The sequence below is a fragment of the Carlito syrichta genome, unplaced genomic scaffold (genome assembly GCF_000164805.1).
Source record: "Carlito syrichta isolate Samal-C Ts95f unplaced genomic scaffold, Tarsius_syrichta-2.0.1 Scaffold312747, whole genome shotgun sequence".
Classification (NCBI taxonomy): domain Eukaryota; kingdom Metazoa; phylum Chordata; class Mammalia; order Primates; family Tarsiidae; genus Carlito; species Carlito syrichta.
In genome coordinates, this window is record NW_007256843.1 from 114,589 (window position 1) to 135,221 (window position 20,633).

The 20,633-nt window shown below is 54.4% G+C and overlaps 1 protein-coding gene across 2 annotated transcripts in view; it reads right to left on the reverse strand.

Annotated features, from left to right (window-relative positions):
• PDE2A (phosphodiesterase 2A) overlaps window positions 1–20,633 on the reverse strand; it is a 94,084-nt gene that overhangs the window by 64,109 nt on the left and 9,342 nt on the right. The window lies entirely within an intron of this gene.

The window sequence follows — 20,633 nt, forward strand, 5'->3', positions numbered from 1 at the left end:
GCCTCAGCCTGGCGGGGCGAGGGGCGAGGGGTCACGGGGGTCAGCCCCCTGCCGGGACAGACCCGGTTCTTAGCCTCCGCTTTGCGTGAGAGCGGCTGAGATGGTGGGACGTGTTTGGCTCGGAGGGCACGCTCGGGGCTCTCTCGGCCTTTGCCAGTGACTTGCCGCATGACCTTGGTGGGATCTTCCCATCCCCATTCTGGGCCTCCGTTTCCCCATCTCCCTCCCAGGACTGCCGGGAGGATCAAATGCAGGAGCGATGGGAAGGCAGAGTCCCCGGACAGCCCTCGGTGGGGTCTAATCTGAATCCTGCCCACTGCACTGCCAGTCCCTCTCTCTGCAACTGCCACCCCCGACTCTTGGAGGGTGAGTCAGTGAGCCCCCAGCCTCCCAGCCTTCCCACCTCACGTGGGTGATTCATCTGGGCCCTTTCTCCCTGAGGAACGATTTCCTCAACGTTGAGTCACCGAGCCCAGTCCTGGACACAGTCCAGGCACCTGGTACACAGGCTTGGCAGAGCCCCGGCCATCCCACTAGCTGAGGGGGTGGCCCTCCATGCCAGAATTTCTCCCACCTTTCTTTCCGAGGCACAGTTCTGGACATGCTTCTTCTCCTGCTCAAACACCCACAGTGGCTCCCTATCATCAGGTACAATAAAGCCTGAACCAACCCTTACTCTGACACACCAGACCCTCTACAACTGAACCCTGACACAGCTTTGACTGTGCTTCCCATCATTCCTTCAATTTATACTTCTTGCTCTACTCAGGTCAGTGACTGACTCATTTTCACCCTTAGATCTTTGCCCATGCCACGACACCCCCAATGCCCTCCCAGATCCTTTCCTCTTGCTTACCATTCAGGGACCATTTGGAGGCCCACTTCCTCCAGGAGGCCTTCCTTGGTTACTACCTCAATCCTCTGGGTTTACTACCTTTTGGAGTCTTTCCTGGGATTATATCCGGGGACTTTGGGAGAGGTGAGGTGAAGAGTAAGTGATCTGGACCAGGCCAACATATTTTATGCATCAAAATAGGGGCAATTTGCCCTACTTACGAACACTGTAAAAATAAAGGTGGTGGGCCCCAAAAGGCCTCCCTTCCTTTTCTTGGCCTCGTAGTTTTCTCTGTAAAAGGGGATGGCTATTGTAAGGACTAAGTCTGCGTCAGAGCTCAGGGCACAAATCTCTTGATACATCCCGAGTGTGTGTCGCCGGCTCAGGCCTGGACTCTGGATAGCTTGGGTGGAGCACAGGTGCCGGGAGGTTTCTGCTACGGCCACTGGTCAGAGCTACTTGTTCTTTAGGGGAAACCATCTCAGGCCCTGGTCAAGGGCCAACGCTGACCTGGCACAACCACTACTTCTTGAGCTCCCAATGCTAGGCACTGCCTCCATGTCACTCAACCTAAGGTAGTTCTTAAATCTTACTTGAATCTCTCAGACTGAAGCTCAGTGGCTGAGATCCCAGGTATATTTTCTGTCTCCCTCAACTCAAGCCTTCCTCAGCGAGTTTGAATCCTCAATCTGTCATAGACTTGCTGTGTGACTCTGGGCAGGCCACTACACCTCTCTGGGCCTCAATCCCCCCATCTGTGAAATGTGACTACACTAGATAAAATAAATAAGCAAGTGTATTTCTTTGAGTGTTTGGTAGGATGCAGAGCCCGTTCACAAAACACTCTCACCCAGTTCTTGAAATTCCCCAACCAGATCCCTGCCCTCCAGCTCTACATTCTGAGATCCCGGGCTGGCTTCTCACAGCGGCTCACGGTAGAATCACCTGGGAACATTTTTAAATGCTGATGCCTGGAACCTCCATCCTAGGCATTTTTCAGTGTTCCTGGGTAATTCTAATTTGCTGCCAGATCGGAGAACCCTGGATTAGATGCATCTCTTCCCAGACTTCCCTCCATCCCCTGGAAGCAAGGGCCAAGGAGGGCCCCTAAGGACTGAGTGTGTACATCTGAGGCAGGAGACTTTAACAGTTATTGAGCACATGCTATGTGTCTCACACTTCATCTTTGCAACAAAGTTATAACGCAGGATCTATTACTAGCCACATTTGGCAGATAAGGAAAACTAGAGCACAGAGAGACTAAGTAACTTGCCCATAGTCACACAGCTGTCAAGTAGTAGAGCCAAAATTCAAACCTAGGCCATCTGGCTCCAGTCTGTGCCTTAAATTCATTCCCTGCTTCCTGAGCAAAGGCAGGTAAGAAAAAACATGTTTCCTTAGCTCTCCTTTTGCCCCCGGCAATGCAGCGCCTGAGGGTCCTACTATCCCAGGCCCTACACCCTCAGCCTACCTCTGACACCAGGAAGCCCAGCCCCAGCTGTTCTCCTGGCTCCAGCTCTGGAATGCCTGGCCCAGCTCCTATAACCACCTCTTTTTGTCTCCTTAGCTTAGGGGCTCCTTGGCCTGTGCCTGGTGGCCCAGCTGCCCCAGACTGGGTATTTCAGGGAAAGGTGACTCAGCCGATAGCCTGTCAGCCTGGGTACTGGGCCCACTTGATCCCAGGCCCTGTCTGGGAGACAGCTCTGCCTTGTTCCTAATAATTATGACACCTCCCATTGGAGGGGCCTTGTGCTTGCAAAGCAATTCCTTGCCCAGGCCCCATTCAACAGCCTCATGAAGAACTGCTTTAGTTCCATTTTACAAATGAGGACACTGAGACTCAGAGAGGTATAAACACCTACTCAAGAGGATCCAGCTGGTTGGTGCAGGATTGTGGACTCAGGCCTGTTGACTCTAAAGCCAGTGCTGTTTTCACTAAAGGTGAGCATCTACTGTGTGATTCAGGTCCCCCAGGGTGGATTCATGGTGACAGGTCCACCCCCTGCTCACAACCATCTCTGGACTCCCCATGCCCTCCAAGGCAGCATCCAAACTCTCAGCAGGATGTGTGAGGCTCTTCCCCAGTGACGCTTCCTGCTGCTCCTCCCATCGCTTCCTGACACTGGCCATGCCTGACCAACTGTAGCCCCAGTCTCTGGCTTTTCGTCCGCCTCCTTGCCTTTGCTCAACTTGTTACCCTCCTACATTGAATGCACTTCCCAGAACATATCTGCTGTCGATGTCATGTGTTTGTTCATTTGTTCATGCCAAAAAATCTTGTTGAGAATTTACTCTGTGCCAGGCACTGAGAATAAAGAAATTATAAAGTCAGATCTTTCAAGATACAGGAAGAAAATTCCCACCCAATAAGAAGTAGCTCCCAGGCCAGGCATGGTGGCTCATGCCTGTAATCTCAGCACTTTGAGAGCTGGTGAGAGGATTGCCTGAGCTCAGGGGTTCAAGACCAACCTGGGCAACATGGTGAGACCTCGTCTCCACAATAAATCAGAAAACTAGCCAGGTATGATGGCATATACCTATGGTTTCAGCTACTTGGAAGGCTGAGGTGGAAGGATCACCTGAGCCCAGCAGGTTGAGGTTGCGGTGGCCATGAGCATGCCACTGCACTCCAGACTGGGGTAGAGTGAAACTCCGACTCAAAAAAAAGTAGCTCCCAACAAGATTCCCCCTACATGGCCCTCTCCCTTTCTTTCATATCTCCAGCCCTCCCTTGAGGGCAGGGACTATCTGATCCTTCACCAAGTCCCCATGGTCCAGCCCAGGCTGGGAACACTGTGAGCTCTGGTGAGGTAGAAGGATGGTTTCTACATCACCATCTCTCCATCCCCCACATGTGGTACTGGTCAGCCCTGCAGAGATTCCAAATCCTTCCCTGTCACCATGACCGTGTGGTCGGCTTCCGTAAGCCTGCCTGGTGCCTGGCATGCATCTAACCTGTTACTGCTGACCATGATCAGATGCCCGGAAACCCAGGTTCAAACCTGAGCCCTTCCCTGACATGCTGAGACTCTGACCCTCTCTGGCCTCAGACTTCTCAGCAGCTGTGAAGATTGGCTTGGTTCTCTCTGAGTGCTCAGGCAGCTGAGGTGGAGGGAGGCACGATCCAGGCGGGCCTCACTGGGCAGAAAGCAGTTCGCCTGGGCAGACAGGCCTGCCCAGACATGCCGGGACCAAGGACTGTGAGCAAGAAGCAGATCCTAATATGGGAGGATCCTCAGGAGAGACTGTGTGTGACATGGACTTTCCATGACCTTGGGTGGAGCCCATGGACTAAAAGAGGACCCGCTGCCAGGGAGTTCTGCAAAGGGACAATCCAAGAAGCTTCCTGGAGGAAGCTGACATCTCTGCATCTAGACCCTGTCCTCAACACTTCAGCCCTGGAGTGGATATGGGTGTATCCCTGGGTAGGGGTAAGCTGCCCTTAGGCAGCTGTGTGTGTGGGCATGTGCGTAAGGCTGCATCCATCAGTGTGAGCATGATGTGTGAGAAGATGGGGGAGGGTATGTGTACGAGTTTGTGAGTCTGTGTCTTTGTGAGGGTGTGTGTTCTTGCTGTGGTAGAACTGAGTTTGTGTGTGTGTGTGTGCACAGATTGGTATGTGTATTGTGGGATTGGACATGAGTGTGTGTGTGCAAGTGTGAGTGTACATGAACACAGGGAGATATATGTGTGCACAAGCACCAGCTATAGCACGTGCATGCTTTCGTGTGTGCGCGCAAGTGTATGAGTGTGTGGTATGTGCATGCTTGAATTCCTCCTGACAGAGGTGCTGCCCATGGCCACTAGTCCAAGTCCTGCTCTGTGTCCATTGACTGTGGTTCCAAGTACAGGGGTGACCCTCACAGAGAAAGGATTTGACCACAGGCCGGTGCTGGGGACAACATGGATTTCAGCTCTGGATGGGCAGGTCTTACTCCCAGGGCAGCAGCTCTGGGTCAGGAAGGGCATAGGTTGATTGAACTCCAACCCACAGCATGAGAGAACATGGGGTGTGTCAGCCACAGACCTCATCCATTTCTGAGGTATTTGTATGTATGTATGTCTTGTCTGCAGCAGGCAGCTTCATGATCCTCCCCTCCAAGGAAGGGAAGCCCCTAGGACTCTAGGCCAGGACCTGTGAGCTCACAAGTGAGCTAAAGCCCAGGGGACTTGAGCCATGGCACAACTTTGGCTTTAGTACATGCTCCCCATCATCCACAGACCCCAAGATCCTTCCTCTCCACCAACTGCCCAGGCCACATGCAGTCATATACACACCCAGCTATGCACAATCGTAGTCTTGGACACAGACACACACTTACCGACTCCTTCCATGCTTCCTTCTCCCTAATGTCCATGCTTGCTGGACTAATCTTTTCCACACTCAAGTCTGACTCTGCCTCCCCCAACCCACATGGCTCCCCATTGCCCACTGGACAATTGGAGCCCAGGTCTCCTGGCCTTCAAGGCCTTTTGGGCCCTTAAGCCCAGGCAAACCTCTTCCCCTGCCACACTCTGCCTTCTAACCACACTCCCTGCCACTCCCCAGAGCTTCTCATCAGGTGTGGGGGAGTGCAACGCTGCCCACCCCCAACATGCCCAGTTCTCATCTGCTCACCACCGTTTTGTCCCAGCATCAAGAACAAGTCTTTACCCAGAAGAATTGAGACATCTATGGCCTACCGAAATCCGTGGCAGAACCTTCCTCCCAGCTGGGTCTGCCCCATTTTGTAGGATTTACCCAGCTATATTTGTTTCCAGTGTGCCCCCCCGCATCAGACCGGGGCTTCTCTAGCAGAGCTGAGTCTGATTTAGCGCCATGTGCCCATGTCCAGCATGGGGCCGGACACTGATTGGGGGCAGGGCCTCGGGTGTGGCCACCCCATTATGAGGCTCTGAACATCTGGACATCTGGAAGGTGGGGCCATCTGGGCCAATCACACAAAACCCAGCTGTCCCAGGGATGCGGCCTCTAGACTGCTTCCTCTCCCCCATCTGAATCCCTTTCTGAAGTCATTCTGACTGGCCATCAGGTCCCTGTGCTGCTTGCACACTCCCAGGGACAGGGAGCTCGCTTTCTTACCAGCCAGCTCCTTCCCATGTGGGATGGCTCTGCCTGACAGACTCAGCCCCCATCCTGCCAACCCTTGATGTCCAGAGCTACAAGATCCCGTGGAAACCAGGAAGAAAGCCAACAAAAGGAGAGGCAGGTCCCATTCTCAGTAGATCTAACAGCCTTTCCAGCTCTGGGCTGAAGTGGGAAAAGGGAGCTCTTGGCTCTCAGCCCATCCCAGGGACAGGTGAGGGGGTGCAAGGTGCTCAGGCTCCCCCAACCCTAACCACCAGCCTCAGGAACCTGGAGTGGCACAGAGAGAGCCCAGAGAAACTCGGGCAACCTCCACTGAGCCCCACACCCTCACTGAGCGAGGCCCCACATCCTCCCAGTGGTCCCCCACCTACAGAGCCTCGCTTCCATTCTAAGCCCCAGCCAGTCTCTAAGTCCCAAGCCCCTCCACTGAGGCTCTACCCCTCACTCTCCATCTCTCATTCCTCCCACTCCCTGTCCCCCTACCATTCCTTCCCCACCTCCTCCCTCAGTGGCACCTCCTGCCGTCCAGTCTGCAGGGTCTAGAGGGGTTGCTCTGGTTCCTGCCCCAGGAGTGCCACATGGAGATGCTTCCTCTTGACCCTGGCAGCAGTCTGGGTGGGGGATGAAGGAGGCGTGCTGGCCCTCTGCCAAAGGTGGCTGCCCAGAGCCCCGCCCAGCACCAGTCGGACAGCTGCAGCCCATAAGGCTGCCCGGCTTTCCTCCACCAGCTATTCCTGGGCTGGCTACACTCCAGGGAAACCGCCGTCGGTCACTGACCCCAGTCCCCCATGCACACACAGGCCAAGGTTGCCCAGAGCTGAGCCCATAGATATACCAAGGCAAGGAAGTCTAATCTAGAGGGACCAAGGTTCCGTGCTCAGAAACTGTTACACAGGGAGCCTAGTCTGTGACTTCAGAGTTCCAAGAACTCCTAGAGCCTCATGTTCTAAGAAAATCTAAGCCTCCGTGATAACACCCCATCATCATCATCCAAAGAGTCAGTCTGTGCTTTCTACATCCCATGAATGCAAAAGCCTGGGGTTCTGGGAATGTAGGAGCCCAAGACCCTAACATTCTATTCTCTTCACTGCCCAAGATGCCCTGATTCAGGACTCCAACACCCAGTTTCCAGGCTCCTCAGAGCCCAGTCATCTGTAGGCTTGAGTTTCTGTGATTCCAGGTAAAGGGAGGGCGGCAGCAAGTCCCTGTGCGTGCCTGTGGTAGGGGACGCTGCAGACAGGAATAGGGAGAGCCCAAGGAAATGAATGCCCACTCCCAGGCAGTGTCAAGGGAGCGATGGGTGCCCTGGAGGGTAGCAGTGGGGATGGGGGGGACAGGGTCCACGTGGGTGACTGAGTCTAACCCCGCCACTCTCCAGCTGTGTAATCTTAGGCAAGCGCCTCCTTGCCCTTTCCTTGATTCTAAACTGGACATCGACTGACCTTCCTCAGAAGGTGGTTGTGAAGAACGAATGAGGTGAGGCTCAAAAGTACTTTGCCGGCCAGGTGCAGTGGCTGACACCTGTAATCCTAGCACTTTAGGAGGCCAAGGCAGGAGGAGCACTTGAGCCCAGGAGTTCAAGACCAGCCTGGACAACACAGCGAGAACTCGTCTCTACAAAAAAATTTGAAAATTAAAAAAAAAAAAAATTAGCCGGGTGTGGTGGTGCACACCTGTAGTCCCAGCTACTCAGAAAGCTGAAGCAGAAGGATTGCCTGAGCACAGGAGGTCGAGGCTGCAGCCTGAGCAACAAAGTGAGAGCCCTCGACTCGAAAAAAAAGGACTTCGCACAGAGCTTAGCACACGGCACAGTTAAGAAAAGGACAGTAGTTGTTGTCCTCACTCCCCAGCAGGCCTCAGAGTCCCTGGAAGTGCCTGAGCCCATGTTTGGGCATAGGGCTGCTTCATCCTCTCCTGGCTGCCCGAGTGACACGGGACTCTGCCCTTCATGCTTCCTGCAAGCCCACCTCGTCTCCTCTCTTCCCTCCCCACCTTCACGAGTGACCTTCAGTCCTTAGCATAGAAGATGGGCCTGAAAAGAGGGGAGAGCTGGGCTCAAAGACCAACAGCCCTCCTACTTCCGAGCCTCAGTTTCCTCATCTGGACGATGACAGAGTGGGGCCTTCCTTGGACAGTCTGTGGCCCCAGGATTTAGACTGTGTGGCCATGGTGGCCTCTTGGGCAGCCCTGGGAGAGAAGAAGAGCCAGTGACAGGGTGGAGACAGAGGGCAATGTGAAAATAGGCAAAGGGACCCCAATGTAGCGCCCACCCCTGGAGTCCCAAATGCAGGGGGAGAATCTGATCAAGACCATCCCTTTGCCTATGGCAAGAACACGTCTCCCAGGAGATGGAGTCCCTCCTTCACGAGCTCCTCAGCCTGGTGGTTTCTGGCAGAATCATTTCCAGCTATGTCCTCTGGTCCTCCCTAAACATTCCTGAATGTGTGGGACACATTACAGCTCCACCCCCTTGCTTACACCGTTCTCCATGCCTGGGGAACCTTCCCCCTCCTCTGCCAATTACATCTTAAACAACTTTAGAGGGGAAGGGAGGGGAACGGCCATCAGTGACCACCTCCAAAGTGCCAGGCCAATCTAGCCTATTTGCTCATTTAATCTTCTTGATATTATTAGCCTGATTTTATAGTTGATGAAACTGAGGCCCTGGGACCTGTGGTCATTTGTCTAAAATCACACAGCTAGAAATGGTAGAACAGCAATTCCAGCGCAGCCTCTTCCAGCTCCCAAGCTAGTGCCCCCTGTAGCAGGCAGACTCCCAGGAGAAGAGGCCAGGACCTCCCTCCTGGTTCCTTCCTTGGCTTCAGGGTCACACTAGAGCAACTGCACCCAGCCCAGTGGCCCCCCAAGCTCTGGAAGGCAGAGACCATGATCCCCCCTTCTCTTGCCTCCCCAAGTTGGAGGCTGCCTAGAGCCCAGCCACACTTCCTGATTGATCGCAAGGCGCTGGATCAGCAAAGGCTCCCGTAGCGGGACTGGGAGATGTGGCATTCTGTTTCTAAGCACCCGTCGCTATGGAAGCCAGGTGCTGCCAGCCCAAGACCTAGCAACAAAGCATGGTGTAGGGCGGAGGCCGTTGTCAGGGGCTTCCAAGACAGCCAGCAAGAGAGAGGGAGGCGGGCTACATCTGTTCTCCGGGCTAGAGGGCTGGACCTGCTGCCCCCGCTGGGCTTGCAAGGGAAGGAGAGGGGCAGAGAGGTCAAGGCCGGGCAGGCCCTGAGAGACAGGGACCCAGAGATCAGGGCAGAGAAAAACATGCAGAGACTGACAAAAAGTGTCTTGAGACAGTGAAAGGCAGAGACACACTCAGTGAGAGAGAGAGGCAGGAATGTGGGAAAAGGCAAGAGCTGGGCAGAGTCTCAGACACATAGACAGTCAAAAGAGGCAGGGAGGGCCCAACTCCCAGCAAGTTCCCACTCCCAGTTCAGAGAGAGTAAGGGAGAGCTGCAGGGGAATGACAGAGATGGATGGATGTGTGACAGGAGGAGATAAGCCCGAGGCAGGAGGCAATATAGAGGCAGTAATCAAGGAAGCAAGGACTGGGAATGGAGAGGGACAGGCAGGGCTACGGGAGACAGAGCAACAGCAGCAGGGACAAAATAGCAGCCATACCAGAGCAGGGCACCGAGGCCACCAGAGTCCTGAGCTAGCCCCAGTCCGATTCCCTTCCTCTTTGGTCTGCCCCTCCGCAGCATGAGTGTTAGCAGTCTTGTCCACTACCCTGCCACTCTGGCCTCTCCTCTAGAACACAGAAACATCTAGACACAGAACCTCAGAAAGGACAAGCAGGTCAGAGCTCACATGTCTCTCCTATGCCCCAGGGGCCGGCTCTTGCCCAAGATCCAACAGTGAGGCAGCATCTGAAGAAGCAAGATGTCCGGCCTTGGAAATCCCAGTCCTGAGCTCCTTCCCCATCCCCACTCCAAGTGAGACCACTCTTTCGTTGTCCACGAAGGTGCTGTTGCACAGAGGGGCACACTTGTCCCCGTACTAGAGTAGACAAGAAGATGACAGTGATGGGAGGTAAAGCCCCAGTCCCAGGTTGCTTATTTCCTTCTTCCTCAACAACAGGCCCTGTGTTGGGGTGCTGGGATCCCAAGGATAACGCAGGCGGCGAAGGTGACTTGAGGACCACAGCTGTCCATGTCAGCACTGGGACTCGGGAAGGCAGGTGCTGGGAACACACATCATCCTGGGCCCTGGGGTTCAAGGAAGTGGCAGGCCATTGACCGGCAACATCTCATTTGATTCTCATGGCAACCTGTTACGGATGAGCAGACTGAGGCCCCAGGGGAAACTGATTTGCCCTAACTAAGCCACCAGCCGGCAGGTGCCTGGACCAGGACTTAATCCCAGTTCTCAGAGGCCAGTGCAAGTTGGAGGGCCTGTTGGAGGCAGAGGCAGCCAAGAAGGGGGTGACAAGGCCTGCTCAAGAGGCCCCCAGAGGGGGGTTGTGGGGTGGCCAGGGAGGGTTCTGGCCCTGCTCTGCCTACTCCTCCTAGCACCATTCGTTCCCTCTTCCCTTGTCAGGATGGGCGATAGCACTTGGCTAGACTTTATCAAGTGCTAATTCTCTCATATTCTCCCTCTCTCTTTCTCTCTCTCCTCTTTCTTCCCTCCTCTCACCTCTCTCTCCCTCCCACTTCTCTCCCTCCCTCCCCCTCTGAGTTAACTCCCTGGATTGTCAATACTGTCAACCACACCTGCCAGCAGGCCCTGGGAGCTCGTGTGCCCTCAGAGGCATCCTGCTGGTCATGGTCTTTCCGGACTCTTGGGGGAGGAATGAGTTAAGTGCCCCCTGGGGGTCTCTGAAGGATCTAAGATGAGCTTGCCTCACCTCCCACAGCTCCTGGCTCCTGGCCTCCCTACCTGTCCACACCACACTGTAGGGTGGCTCTCGAAGCACCCACTCCAAGATCTGCCTCTGAGGCAGGGCAGGCCAAGGAGCAGTAGGCATAGGTAGGTGCCTGGGCACCGAGAGTTTGACCCTCTCAGCAGCTATAGTACTTATGGAGGATCAGTGGGGGGATCGAGGGAAGGTGTGGGGCTAGCAGGTGAAAGGCAGGAGGAAGACAGGAGCAGGGAAGTGGGAACATGGGAAGGCAGGCAGCTGTACACCAGCCTCACCCCCACACACACCCGTGCATACTCAGCCTGGCTGCAGCCCAGAAGATCGACCAGTGGCGCCACACTCCCCTGGGCCCCAGTTCCTGGAAGGCAGTGTTGCAGGGATGGTCGATTGATCGACTGCCTCCCAGCCTCCCCTTCCCACTGCCTGGAGGCTGCCTCTTCCATGCAGCCCCTCGGGCCAGCCAATATCTGTAACAGCCAGGGTGAGAGTCTGGGGGCAGCCTGGGGACAGTGAGCAGTGACCCCTCATCTCCTTCATAACCTAGCATTCTCTCCACTCCTCAGGAACCTAGCCCAGGTAAACAGGTGGGGCAAGAGTTGTTATGGTAGCTCATATTCATGCATGCACATGTATGCTTGTGCACGTCATGTGAATGCACAGGTCAGTCAGTAGCGCAGGGGAGCTGTGAATGCGAGATGTGACCATATAGATCTGGGTTCAAATCCCACCTCCCCCATTTCCTGGATATGGCTGTGTACAAGTTGCTAAAGCCCTCTGAGCCTCAGTTTCTTTATCTGTACAGTGGGGTTGCCAATCATTCCCAACTAATAGGATGAATGAGATTATACACACAGAGCTCAGCCGCCACGCTTGGCATACAATATTTTTGAAACACGAAAGCTTTTATAAGTGTTGCTGTGAGCATGTGTGCATGTGCATGTGCCCTCGGGAGGCCCAAAAAGAACTTCTGGCATGCCAGCAAAGGGGCGCAGGCTGTTCCCTGACCCTCTGGCCTCCTAGAGTGGGGGCTACAGCCAAACTCTCAGCTCGGTCTCAGAGGAGGAAGACCGGCTGTGCCCCCTTCCCTCCAAACCAAAGCACCGGTGCTGGGCAGCGAGGCTGTGTGGGGAGATGGATTGCTTGGCGGCACCAGGCGGGACTGGTGATTAGGAGGCTAACGACCCAGCACCTGGAGAGGAATGGGAGGGAGGCTGCGCCACGGGGCCATCCATCAAGGCTGGCAGGCCCAACAATGCTGAGCTGCGGGACCAGAGAGAGGCAAGGGGAGGGCAGCAGGTGGGGAGGTGTAGACAAGCCGAGGGCCACGCAATGGCGCCCAGCCCAGCCACTGGCCTGTGGTAACCCTGAATGAGTCACTGTTACCTGGGACCTCAGTTTCCTCATCAGGACAGTGGGGCTAAAGGTCTCTCTGCCCAGATAAGTTCCAGGACAATAGGCCCGATATCAGGCCCCAGGGCCAGGAAGAGCCCTGAAGAGAGTGTGGGGGGCTCCCGTATCATAGGATCTGGGCTAGGAGCCCGGAAACCCAAGTGTGAATCAACTTCTGACCTAACCCCTTGCTGGCCTTAGCCAAACTCCAGACTTCTCAGGTCCTTCCCTGGGCACCCCCCATTCTCTATCCCTATACACACACACAACCAGGCCAGTCTGACCGACACAGGTGGGAAGGACTATCAGCACCGCTCTTGTCTAAGCAAATCGCCATTCAAACTGAGGGCAAAGTCACCCACGGGCTCTCCTCGCCTTTTGGAGGTAGCAGTTACCTGGGAAAATCCTGGTCAGCAAGTCTAGGGCAAGAGGTGCTAGCTGGGGCCTAGCAGGAGCCAAGCAGAGCCCAGGGTCTTAGTCTGTCTCTAATAACTTAAGCAAACTTGGGCAAGTCAGGCTTCTCTTTCCCTGGGGAGGAACCACAAGCTCCTCCCTAGCCCTTGGCCAGCCTCAGCTCCATCTATATCCTTTGCCACACACCCCACACTCAGCGGCTCTGAATGTCTGTCACTTCCCATCCCACGCTGCTTCCCCTCTGATCTTGTCTCTCCACCAGAAACCTCTTCCCCACTCACCAGGGCCAGAAGCCACTTTCACAAGTCCTGGCCCAGCCCCGCCAGGCCCTCCCACAGAGCCACCAATGGTCCCCATGCACCTTCCCTGAGGCCTAGACCAGGAGATGTCTGTCCCCCCTATCCCTGCCTCCCTCAGCTCCCCAGGTGAGGGCTCGGCTGGTCCTGATTCCCAGGGCAGGGAAAGAGGAGGTAGCACATGGCCTCAAACAGAAACAGGGCTCAGAGAAAGTGGAAGGAGGGGAAAGAGGAAGAAGAGAGGGAGGAACGGAAAAGAGGAGGGAAGGAGAAAACATCTGTTCCCAAGGTCCCTTCGAATCTAATCTCAATGAACTCTAGTCCATGCTCGACAGAGCCCCATTCCCTGGCCCCTATCCTTCCCCCTCCTCTGCTCCCCACCAGGCCCCAGCCCCTGTCACACACACCAGTACAAAGGCCCAGAGCCAAAGGGGTCTCCGACCTCTGTCGCTGAGTCCTGACTGGAGGCTAAGAGCACCATGCGGTCGTCATAGCGATGCTAGATACTGTCATCACTAATTCATCACCTGAGCCCTGGGAGGCCAGCGAGGTGTGAGGAGGGCTAGTCAAAGCTGATCAGAGCTGCAACTGGGTGCAGGCGTCTTAGGGCCTTGGGCCTGGGGGAGGAGCAGGGACTGGGCTCCATCACCCCAATCCAGCCACGCCCCCCCCAGAGCCTACCAACACCCTGCTAAGGAGGAGGTGCACAGACCTGCCCCAGTCTGCTGTGTGCACCTATGTGTGTCCAGCGTGGTCCAATTGAGAGGCGAGGGGTCAATGGAGGCCGTGATGGAAAGCCTCCTGCCCCAGTCTCTGTGAGTGAATGTCCATGCCCAGCCCCAGCAGGGTAGGAGGATGTCCCTCCTCATGTCACAGGGGCTGAGGAGTGGTGGAGGGAAGGGGAAAGAAGGGAGTTCACGCATTGTGCTCTCTCCACACAATCTTGTCTCCAGGCAAGTGTGTACCAGGCACCTCTACAAAGTAACTCATTTAGTCCTCCCAGAAAACCTGCAGGGTCAGAATTATGACTCCTTTTTACAGATGCTTAGATGTCCTCTCTGCCTAAACCCTCCCTATCAATCCTATGCCCTCCTCTGGGAAACCTTTCAAGATGGTCCACCCTAACTTATTTCCACCTCCCCTGAACTCCCAGCCATGGCAGGGGAAGGTCCTGGTCTCCCCATCAGACCGGGCTGAGAGAGCCTTCTCCTTCCACCCAGGTTGTGGGGGACACACAGGCGGCTCTTCCTACCCAATACTCTCATGGCCACCAGGAGACCACCTCATGCGTGCAGACTGGCGCTGTCCGTGGTACTGAACCCTGCGTTGTCTGTCCCTAGAGAAGAAAGGCCAGATCCCTACCTGCCAGGCACCCCACACTCACACTGCCTGCTTTCTTCCCTCACAATCTCAGGAAAAGAAACACATTTTGAGCAGGAAAATGGGAACAAAACCAGCATGCAGTCACACAACCAGACATTTTTTGAGTACCTACTATGTGCCATCCTGTGAATGAAGATTGGCACATGATAGTGAACAACACAGACCTAATTCCTGCCAGGTGGGGCTTTAGGTCTAGTAGAGTCAGCAATGAGACTGGTTTTGCATGTATTAGCCCACTCAATCCCTTCGATGTGCTTGAAGGAGGGTGTTAATACTATACCCATTGTACAGTGGTGGGGAGGGCAAGGCTTGTGGTGATAGAGGAGCCTTCCAAGACTGTGCAGTGGTAAGCAGTAAAGACAGGAGTCAAATCAAGATGTATCTGTCTCCCAAGTCTCATTCTTGGTCTGTTGCAGGGTGGGGGTCATAGACCTAGTCCCTGACCTCAAAGAGTTGATAATCTAGTGTTCCTGCCCCAGTTCTCCAAAAAGCACCACTGGGAAGTGTTCTTTGAGTCTGAGCTGAATCCCCCCCTGCTGCAGCTCTGACTTAGCCTCTCTTTGTTAGGGCCTCATTGGGACAGAGGATCAGCTTTCACCGACACCTGCGGTGCTTCCATGAGCTCCCAGCCCTTTCTCCACCCCCACCTTGCACAGAGGCCTCTCTCCACAGGAGAGAGTGAGGTGTGTGCTCTAAAAATACCTTAATCCCTCCCTGCTTGCGTTCTAATTAAGCTGAGTGAGTCACTACTTTAAGTAATTTATTGCTAGTTACATAATTGCTTTAATATTTGGTTCTAAAACTGGGGAACAAACGTACCCCCTTCTTTTCAGGGATTCGTTAATCCATAGAGTGGGGTGTATGGCCCCTGGGTGAGGGGAGAGTAGGGAGAAGGATGGAGTCCTCTTGGCCAGCCCCTACTATGGTTTGGACAACATACGGCCATTTCTACCAGGGCCACAGGGCACACCTATTCCTAGGAGGGGCAGCTTTGTGGAAAACCAAGTCTCTACTCTCTGTCACCCATCCTGTGGGTTTCTGGAGCCACCACTTCCAGTGGATCCAGCGTTCACACCCAGGGTCTGCTCTCAGGAGCCCAAGGCCTGAGTGTCTCAGCCCCTGCCTGGTTGCATTGCCTCTGCCAGTCCATGGGAACCAGGGCCCAGAGAGGGTGAGCAGTTCCTTGGCATCTTCCAGCATGTCGGAGGTAGCCCCAGTTAGTGTGCCCAGGTCATCAGCTCAAGAAAGACACAGCACCTCTCATGTACCTGTAAGAAGTCACCCCCAGCCGGGCTCGGTGGCTCAGCCTGTAATCCCTTGCTTTGGGAGGCTGAGGTGAGTGGATTGCCTGAGCCTGTGGGTTCGAGACCCACCTGGGCAACTTGGCAAGACCTCATCTCTACAATAAATTAAAAAAAGTCAGCCGGGCATGGTAGCGCATGCCTATAATTCTGGCTACTCAGAAGGCTGAGGTGGAAGGATCGCCAGAGCCCAGCAGGTCGAGGCTGCAGTGGCCAGGAGTGACAGTCTGGGTGACAGAGTGAGACTCCAACTCAACAAAATAAAAAATAAAGAAGTCAGCCCCAAAAGGAGATTGACTACAAAGGGCCAAGGAAAGTTTGCAGGGATATTCTTTTCTTGACTGTCTTGGTGGTTACATGACTACAGTGGTATATTTAACAAAACTTATCATACACTTGAAATTGGTGAGTGAATTATATGTAAATTGTGTGTGTGTGTGTGTTTGCAAATGGATGGGCACAGTGAATTGTATGTAAATTTTATATATATGTAAAAGGATGGGTGCAGTGGCTCATGCCTGTAGCCCCAGCTACTCAGGAGGCTGAAGTGGAAGGATTACCAGAGCCCAGGAGGTTGAGGCTGCAGTGAGCCATGATTGTGCCACTGCACTTCAACCTGGGCAACAGAGTGAGACACTGGTTCAAAAAAAAAATTATGGCCAGGCATGATGGCTCATGCCTATAATCCCAGTACTTTGGGAGACTGAGGCAGGAGGACTGCTTGAGCCTAGGAGTCTGAGACCAGCCTGTGCAACATAGTGAGACTTTGTTTCTACAAAAAATATAAAATGTAGCCAGGTGTGGTGGCACACACCTGTATTCCCAGGTATTCGAGAAGCTGAGTCAGAAGGTTCTCCTGATCCCAGGAGGTGGAGGCTGTGGTGAGTCATGATGGTGCCACTGCACTCCGGTCTGGGTGACAGAGTAAGATCCTGGCTAAAATAAATAAATAAATAATACCTCAATAACATGATGTAAAAAAATATATAAATTTTTAAAAACGAGTTCCATCCCCACCTTCAGATGCCCACAGCAGCTCCAGTTGTACAGAACTGGCAGCCATGCTGAAACTGAGGCGGGGAGGGGCAAAGAACCAGCTATGAGGGGCACATAGTAGGTGCACACACAGGAGACACCTGTTTCACTTGAGCCGACTAGCAAGGACTCAAGAGGCACCTTCTGTGTGCACCCACCCCAACTCATCTCATTAGCGCTCTCCCAATTCTCACACAGTCTGGAGAGGCCACCGGACTGCAAGCCAGGGACATCACACGGTGTCTCATTTCATCCTCACAGTGCCCTAATCAGGTGGGCTCTGTTAGCCTCCCTTTTCTACAGACAAGAGAACAAGCACGCAGGAGTCACTCAAGTCCTGCTGCTCAGAAGTGGAGGAGCCAAGATGTGAACCACGAAGCAGTGCTCAAGGCCTGTGCCCATCATCATGCCCCTCTGCCACCTCCTCTCACGACACTAAGTGGCGTGGGTCAGGAAGCCATGGGTCAGGAAGTCGTGAGCAGAAGACGTGCCTTCTGACCCCAGGCCTTGAATAATGATGGTGACTTCTGAATAGGTGATGACGAGAAGTCGGGGCAGGGCACTCCCAAGCAGAGAAGGCAAGCGAGTGGGTGTAAACTCAGAGAGGTGGCAGGAGACACGACTGGCTTCAGGAAGGAGGGAACTGGGTCAGGCAGCAAGCCCGGAAGGAACACGAGAAATCGGGCAGCTTCTGGGAAATGAGGGAGAGGGCGTCCGGCTGTGCCATCCTGTGGGTTTAAATGTTCTCCCAGGCCCTGAGTAGCGGAGGCCCTCACTGCTGTTCCTGACTCACTTCTTTCGAAATTTGTCTCTGTCCAGGTTCTTGGCCCTCCTCACCCACTCACACCCGCAGTCATCACCTCACCGGGCACAGGCAAAACCCTTCCTCCAAAACTTGACAGAGATACATTGGAAAACAGCCCGTGGCGCCATGTGGCAGGGAAGAGCTCCAAGCTTGGGGAGTAGGGGAAGGCCCCTGCCAAGGAAGGAGACATCTTCCTGGAAGATGATACCAGGACCTGAAGAATGACAGGAATTAGCTGGGTCAGAAGGGGGAGGCACCAAGGAAGGGTGTTCTAGGCAAAAGGAACAGCCTGTGCAGCAGCCCAGAGATGAGAGAGGCTGCGTGTGGGAAATCTCAGGCAGCCACACCTGGCTGAGTTGGCCTGCAGTCTGTGTCTATGCCAAGTGGGAGTGCTTCTCTGGGGCGCACCGTGTGTGTGCCGAGTTGTACCTGTGTTGCACATCCGGGTGTATGTACCTGGGTTGTGTGCATTGTGTTTCCATTTGTACTGTTTCTTTTGTTCCTAGACACACTCTGAGTCTTTTTCAGTGCATATTGTGTGTGTGTGTGTGTGTGTGTGTGTGTGTGTGTGTGTGTGTGTGTTTTGTGTGAGTGTGTGTGTTATAGGTCTCTCTAGTCTGTGTGCTCGGGTCTGCTTCTTTAGGAAGTCCTATATCTCCTGGGTCTGTTTCTCTCTCCTTGTATGTGTGTGCGAGTGTGTGTGTGTATTTTTTTAAAATCGGAATCTCACTCTGTGGCCCAGGCTGGAGTGTAGTGGCACAATCACGGCTCACCGTAGACTCAGCCTCCTGGGCTCAGGCTACCCTCCTGCCTCAGCCTCTCTAGTAACTGGAACTACAAGTATGCATCACCATTCCTGGTTAATTTTTTGCTTGTTTTGATTTTCTGAGAGACAAAGTCTCACTATGTTGCTCAGGCTGGTCTTGAATTCCTGGGCCCAAGTGATCCTCCTGCTTTGGCTTCCCAAAGTGCTGGGATTACAGGTATGAGCCACCGCACTCAGCCTCTCTCTGTATAATTGTGTTGGTGTTTGTGTCCCTATGCCTAGATTGTGTCTTGGTCTTGGTGTGCTGTATGTTTGTGACCAGGACACTCACTCCCTTAACTCAGGCAGCTGAGGTCACAGGGAGAAGCCTGGGGTGGGAGGTGTTAGAGCTGGGGTCCAGTTGCACACAAGGGCTCCTACAATTGACAAGCACTTAGTGAGGCACAGGCTGCCCGGAGATGCTCATTAACACTGATAAGGAGTCAGCTGCCCAGGCCCAGTGAGGTCATAGTGGGTCCCCACCAGCACATGGATGAGCTGGCAGGTCCAAGGTCCCTAAATCCCCAGCACCATAAGAGGGCCACTATCAGTGACTCATCTCCCAGGGAGGCCCAAGGTCCAGGCTTTGGACAGCAAGAAGGATTGAGAGGAAAGTCTTCAAAGGCAGGACTTCCATTAGACTTGGCAGTGGAGGGGTAGAAATTGTTATCAAGAAATAAGGCAGCAGTGACACAGTTTTGCTCTTAGGGACCAGCGACTGAGGGAGTGGCTTACGGGTGCCATGGATGGGTGCTCTGGAGAGTGGGAGCCACAGGCACCATGGGGAAGGGAGGGATGTCCCTGGAGGATGGCCAGGAGTGGCCGCACAGCTGCACTGGTGGGGGACACTGAGGAACAAGGACAACAGCTCAGGTGGGTGACCTGGGGAGTGGGGACTGTCACTCCTCCTCTGACCTGTCTGTGCAATCCACATGTCCTCAGCCACTGCAGATACTGACTGTCACCTGGGTCTCCACACCAACTTCCTCACTGGCCCCCTGAATTCACCCTTCCTCTGGAGCTAACGACTACTTGGCCCTGCTAAGCCCTCCCCTACCTTCCTGTGTGAGCTGGGCCTCCACTCCCAGCCTCCCCATCGCCAGGCCCTTCTTCCAGCCCAGAGTCCTCACTCACCCCACGTGGTGATCGCCTATGTCTGCCGGTGTCCGTCTCTCACAAAGAGGAGGGTGAGGACCGTCAGGTTCACCCAAGGCGAGGGTGACAAGCACAGGCATCTTTTAGGGCTGCAGGGGTGAATGGGCAGGTGGCTTAGAGGGGGTTTGGGGAGTACTGAATCCTGAAAGTGACATTCTTCAGCAGTCCTAGTGCTGTCCAGATAGAGGACATGACAGTCAGAACCAGACGCAGCTCCCTGCCTGACAGTGGACTGTTAGGTGCATGTGGATACACTCAGGAAGCACTGGTGGTGCTGGCCACCCACCAGGCCTCAGCAATTGTGACAAAGTGGGTGTTCAGAGGCAGGACTTGGCTGCTGGCTCCAGCTCTGAGACCAACCAGCTGTGTGACCTTGGGCAAATCCACACTCCTGTCTTTCTAGATCCAACTCCACCCTTTGCTGCTGGGTTCTTCACCCCGGAGACTGACCTCCAGTAGTGGCTTCATCCAGGGCTCCCCTGCCCTCTGGTGTCCAGGTGACTTCTGCCAATGAGGGCCGGGGGCTGTGAGCAGGGATGAGGAGGGAGTGGCTCGCTGGGGCATCTACCCCCTCACCCACCTGCCTCCTTTGACAAGTGTGGCTGCAGTCACAGCTCCTGCAGGGTAACCCCTGCTCCCAGAGGGCCTCCACTACTCAGGGCCTGGGAGAACATTTAAACCCACAGGATGGCACAGCCGGACGCCCTCTCCCTCATTTCCCAGAAAAAAATACATACACACACTCACACACACATCTGGGGTACGCTGCTTGGCCCTCAGGACTCTTGGATGCTGATTCTGAGAGCCTCGACTCACCCTGTGGGTTTCCCGAATCCCTCCCCTTCTGTGTAATAGTTGCTTCACTAAACTGCCTTAAGTTAAACCACTTAAGTGTGTCATCTCTTTCCCCTCCAAAAATGGGGCTAGCTCCTGGAAGGATTGGTGAGGTGATTGAACAAGGTAATTTTAAAACCACAAAGGGCACTCTGCAAACATCAGCTCTCTCCATCTGGCTCCCAGATCCCACCCTACTCAGAGTTTAAGGTAACTCTGAATTCTCTGGTGTGGGAAGGATATGGTACTGACTGTTGGCTTCTCTCCTCTCTTTCCCCAAATCCTGCCCAGGCCTGAAGCCTTGAAAACCTCTCCTGCTCACAGGCCTCCCACCCTAGAGTCCCTCACGTACTGTCCCCACCTCCCGGGACACAGAACATGCCTGTCTGCTCCTCCCAGCCAATGCTCAACAGCAAGGCTGC